Here is a 5561-nt window from a genome sequence, read left to right on the forward strand (position 1 = left end):
CTGCCTCGAGATGGCTTGAGGTTGTTACAGTACACCTAAGGGTACTTAGAAATTCAAGGATATGTAGTACACTGTGAGATCGGCCTCTCACTTTGTACATGTGGATCTCATTGCATAACTTCAATTGACCTTAGTATTAAAAAGAGGGGAAGAGGGAGGAAGGAAGTGAGGGAGGGAGAAGGTGGGCAGGAATCAACCTCTGGTGTTTTTAAAAATTCACAATAGCCCATCATACTAAACAAGAGACTTCAACTAGCAATACTTTTAAAAGTTTTTCTTTTTAGCTATTAACAACATAAGAAACCACAGATGTTGGCGAGGATACAGAGAAAGGGGAATGCAATCCCTCTCACACCGTTGGTGGGAATGCAAACTGGTGCAGCCACTCTGGAAAACAGGATGGAGGTTCCTCAAAAAGTTAAAAATAGAGCTACCCTACAACCCAGCAATTGCACTACTAGATATTTACCCAGAGGATACAAAAATGTTGATTCGAAGGGGCACATGTACCCTGATGTTTATAATAGCATTATCAACAATAGCCAAACTATGGAAAAAGTCCAAATATCCATCAATTGATGAACGGATAAAGAAGAGGTGGTATATATATTCAATGGAATATTACTCAGTCATCAAAAAGAGTGAAATCTTGGGTGCCTGGGTGGCTCAGTTGGTTAAGCGACTGCCTTCGGCTCAGGTCATGATCCTGGAGTCCTGGGATCGAGTCCCGCATCGGGCTCCCTGCTCGGCAGGGAGTCTGCTTCTCCCTCTGACCCTCCTCCCTCTCATGCTCTCTGTCTCTCATTCTGTCTCTCTCAAATAAATAAATAAAATCTTTAAAAAAAAAAAAAAAAAAAAAAAAAAAAAAAAAGAGTGAAATCTTGCCATTTGCAATGATGTGGATAGAGCTAAAGAATATTATGCTAAGTGAAATAAGTCAGAGAAAGACAAATATCATGTAAGTTCACTCGTATGTGGCATTTAAGAAACAAAACAGATGAATATAGGGGAAGGAAGAAAAAAAGAGAGAGAGGGAGACAAACCATAAACAACTCTTAACTATAGAGAACAAACTAACGGTGGCTGGAAGGGAGGTAGGCAGGAGGTGGGCCAGATGGGTGATGGGTATTAAGGAGGGCATTTGTTGGGCGCCTGGGTGGCTCAGATGGTTAAGCGTCTGCCTTCAGCTCAGGTCATGATCCCAGGATCCTGGGATCAAGTCCCGCATCGGGATCCCTGCTCAGCGGGGAGCCTGCTTCTCCCTCTGCCTCTCTCTTTCTCTCTCTCTCTCTGTCTCTTATGAATAAACAAAGAAAATCTTTAAAAAAAAAAAAAAGGGGGCGCCTGGGTGGCTCAGTTGGTTAAGCGACTGCCTTCGGCTCAGGTCATGATCCTGGAGTCCTGGGATCGAGTCCCACATCGGGCTCCCTGCTCAGCAGGGAGTCTGCTTCTCTCTCTGACCCTGCTCCCTCTCGTGCTCTCTCTCATTCTCTCTCTCGCAAATAAATTAAAAAAAAAATAAAATAAATTAAAAAAAAAATTTAAAAAAAAAAAAAAAAGGAGGGCATTTGTTGTGATGAGTGCTGGGTGTTGTATATAAGTGATGAATCACTAAATTCTACTCCTGAAACCAATATTATGCTGTATGTTAATGAGCTAGATTTAAATAAAAACTTAAAAAACACAAGCAAATACACTATATATTAACTAAAGTGAATTCAAATTAAATTAAAAAAACAAGCAAAAAATAAATAAAAGTTTTTCTTTTACATTTTTTGTTTTTCTTTTCTTTCTTTTTTTTAAGATTTTATTTATCTATTTGAGAGAGACAGAGCTCGAGCCTGAGCGGGGGTGGGGGGGGTGGGGGATGGGAGGGAGGGGGAGAAGGAGAAGCAGACTCCCCGCCAAGCAGGGAGTCTGACTGGGGGCTCGATCCCAGGACTCTGGGATCATGACCTGAGCTGAAGGCAGACACCTAACCAACTGAGCCACCCAGGTACCCCTTTAAGTTTTTCTTTTAATACTAAATTCCCAATAAGAAAAACCTTGCATTTAACTGAGCTCTGCTTATACTCAAATTTCCTTTTCAGCGGCCCAGGTTGAAGGCCCAGCAGATACTTTTCCAAGGTGAGGAATAGCGAATTATGTTAATTGACATTTAAAGAAAATAAAAATCTCCTGTCGATAAGAAAACAGTTCCCCTGCCTATGATGAAAGCAATTTTGTTAAAGTCCTACATAATTTCATACACCTTGCTTGCATCCTAATATCTGCTTATGGAAAACAACAACAACAATCTATACATTATATGAATTACATTTCTCTCTTCTTATAATTAACTTTTTATACTACAGATATGCATTTGTACTTAAAAATTCAAACAATACAGAGGTGTATACAGTAAAGAAGTCAAAAATCTCTATTTCTCTTTCCCTCAGCCCCATAGGGGTGAGCCTCCCTACATCATACATCATCCCTCAGGTAGGGACGTTCACCGTGTGTTCTTCCAGAATTTTGTCTATGGATATGTGTCTGTTTATACATACAGGTGTTGTGAATTTATTTTTCTACACATACTGGAGTGTGCTAAATATATTGTTCTGAAAGTTGCTTAATATTGAGTCAGAAACATCTTCCATGTCAGCGCATGTAACACTGCCTCACCCTCCTTAGAAAATGTAGTTACCACTGTACCAGAAAGTATTCCACTCTTTCCCAGTTTAATGCAAACAATGCTGCCATAAATATCCACCACACTCAGTGACATGTACCGCTGAGTCAAGGTCTAGGAGCATGACTATTTTGTTAGGTGTTGGCAAATTGCTCTCCATAAAAGTCTATAACGATGAACACTCCCACTGATTGAGTATGAGTATATTTTTATTTATTTTTGTGAATTGGGGGGATGAAAATCACATATTATTATTGTTTCATTTGTATGTTCCAGACTATTTGTGAGGCTGAGTAACTTTTCATGTTTCTTGGCCATTTGTATTTCCTCAACTGTCAACTGCCTTATGTTTTCCCTTTTCTGAGGGGTGGGAGCCTTAATTTTTCTTGTGATTTCAAGAAGCTCTTTATATATTATGGTTCTCATATGGTTCTGTGAAAACATTTCCTCTCTCTCTGCTGCTTGTTATTTAGTTTTGTTTATGCATCATTCATTAAATAGAAGTTTAAAAAAATATTTCTAAGAACAGGTGCATCAATCTCTCCTTTATGGCTGTTAAGGTTTGACACTCCTTTGGAAGGCCATCTTCACCTCCAGGATAATTTTAAAAACAAAATAAAACACTATACTTTCTTCTAGTACTTTTATGAAACTTTTTTTATATTTGGATTTTTAATTCATTTAGAATATGCTTCTGAGTGTGGTATGAAACAAAAATCCAAGATAACATCATGGTGATGGTAGAACTTCTATCCTGTTCCCATCTTTAGTGGAAATCTCCTAATGTCTCATTATGATGAGATCCCAGGATCCTGGGATCAAGCCCAACATTGGGCTCCCTGCTTCTCCCTCTCCCTCTGCTGCTCCCCCTGCTTGTGCTCTCTTTCTCTCTCTGTCAAAGAAATAAAATCTTTTTTAAAAAATAAATAAATGTAATAAGATAAAGAATGCATATTGAATTTTGTCAACTGTCTTTTCAGACTCTGATAAGGTCATTATTTGATTATTCTTTAACTGAGTGATAATTAATTGCATTATTTGACCCTCTAATGCTGAAATTTCATTATTTTCCTGGGAGTTATATTTCTAAATTTTTCAATATGTCTCAAATTTCTGATACAAAAAAAAATGATATTTTTATCCCATGTGATTTTAAAAGATTTGAAAATGAAAATCTAATTATTCTGCTTTTTCAATGCCCAAAGCCCTGTTAGTTACACAAAAGAAGATGTTTTTATTTTTGTTTCTTTCTAAAAAATCGGTGCTCAAGTTGGTATGGTAGCATGTGGCCCAAGCATTCCATTTACTCTCCTGAAATTTTTTTTTTCTCGACACCTTGATTCACATTCAGTTGAAGGTCATCTTGTGATGCAGCAGGCATTTATTAAGCAGCTTTCATGTGGCCAGGTTCTGGGCTTGCTGTTCCAAGGGATTCAAAATGCCTGAGAACCAGTCAGTCCTCGATCCACTGAAGCAACACCGAATTATCTGGGTCTCATCTTTTTATAAACTCAGAAGTCATGTGTATGCTACCTACTTACCAAAAGGCACAGTATCAAATGTTAATGGCAGCCATGATCTGTGGTTCTGCATATGGACCTCTCTAGGTACCATCCATGCATACCATCATACTATCCGTGCATAGTTAGGTGACTAAGAAATTCCTTTTAAATAAAGCTGAGGATGATGAGAGTGTTAAAAAATAATGAGAACTGGCAGCCACAAGAAGCATTGCCGAAATCAATGCAGGACCGAATCTGTACATAAGGTCATTTAAGCCATCCTTGTATTCTCACCACTGACGTCCAAATGGTTTCGAAATTTCCTCAATGACCTCTCAACCTGAACTTAGTTCTTGTTTTTACTTGTCAGAATCTGTCAAGGATTCAAATAACATTAACTGATCTGTTTCAACCTGTCAATAATTGAGGATGAACTTCCCATACTTACCGAAAACAGATCTTAATTTGTATCAATACCTAATTTACCAATCAAATATAATTTTTTCAGGCCCAGTTATTTGTGAAAACTTTTGATATAACCTTTCAATAAGTATAAATCAAACAGGAATGATCTCGCATAAAGAACTTTTCTCTGAGCCAATACGAAATTAAATGAATAATAACAAGAGAAACATATTGAAGAAAAAATAAGGAAATTACATTTTTCTAAAGTCATTTCATTTCCTAGGTACATCACTAACTCCCTAGTTTTTTTCAATAAGTATTTGTTAGAATGGTGAGAAGAGTAAAGTGCAAGAATCTTCATCTTTTAAAACCTGTATACGCTGCTTTTTTCAAAAGCAGACGTTTAAAGTAACACACAATAGGGGTGCCTGGCTGGCTCAGTCGGTAAAGCAGGAGACTCTTGATCTCCAGGTCGTGAGTTCAAGCCCCACGTTGGGCCTAGAGCTTACTTTTAAAAAAAGAAAGAAAAATAATACATGATATGGGATGCTGAGCTATGCATTCTTTGAGAAGACAGAATTTATTGAACAGAACTGTAGAAAAAAATAATTGAGGAATCATTACTACTTTACCGAGGAGACTTGCAATCATTCTGAAGTTTTTACTGAATATATACTTTCCAGAACTTTATAAACTAAGGATAATTTTTGTCTAGAAAAGTAAGAATATTTGCTTACAATGCAAAATTAGATTTCAGCTGTAAAATAAAGCCTATTAAAAACTAAAATGAGCAAACAACAAGAGCAAAAATTCCAAATACTTCTTCAGCAATTCTAATAAAAGGATATATTTATTTATCAAAAATTGTTTTAAAAAAATTTTTTTCCAGTTGTTTTTTTTTTTCTCTAAAAAGGATGACAAAGAGAATCAGATATCTGAGTGGACTATTAGTGGGTTACAAAGAAATTATAATTGGAGACAAC

The 5561-nt window shown here is 37.0% G+C and overlaps 1 non-coding gene across 1 annotated transcript; it reads left to right on the top strand.

Annotated features, from left to right (window-relative positions):
• The first annotated feature begins 5004 nt into the window (after positions 1-5004).
• On the top strand, positions 5005-5077 carry TRNAK-CUU (transfer RNA lysine (anticodon CUU)). The gene has a single exon. It is a non-coding gene; the product is annotated as a tRNA-Lys (tRNA).
• Positions 5078-5561: the final 484 nt, after the last annotated feature.

This window comes from Halichoerus grypus, chromosome 3, assembly GCF_964656455.1.
Source record: "Halichoerus grypus chromosome 3, mHalGry1.hap1.1, whole genome shotgun sequence".
Taxonomy (NCBI): domain Eukaryota; kingdom Metazoa; phylum Chordata; class Mammalia; order Carnivora; family Phocidae; genus Halichoerus; species Halichoerus grypus.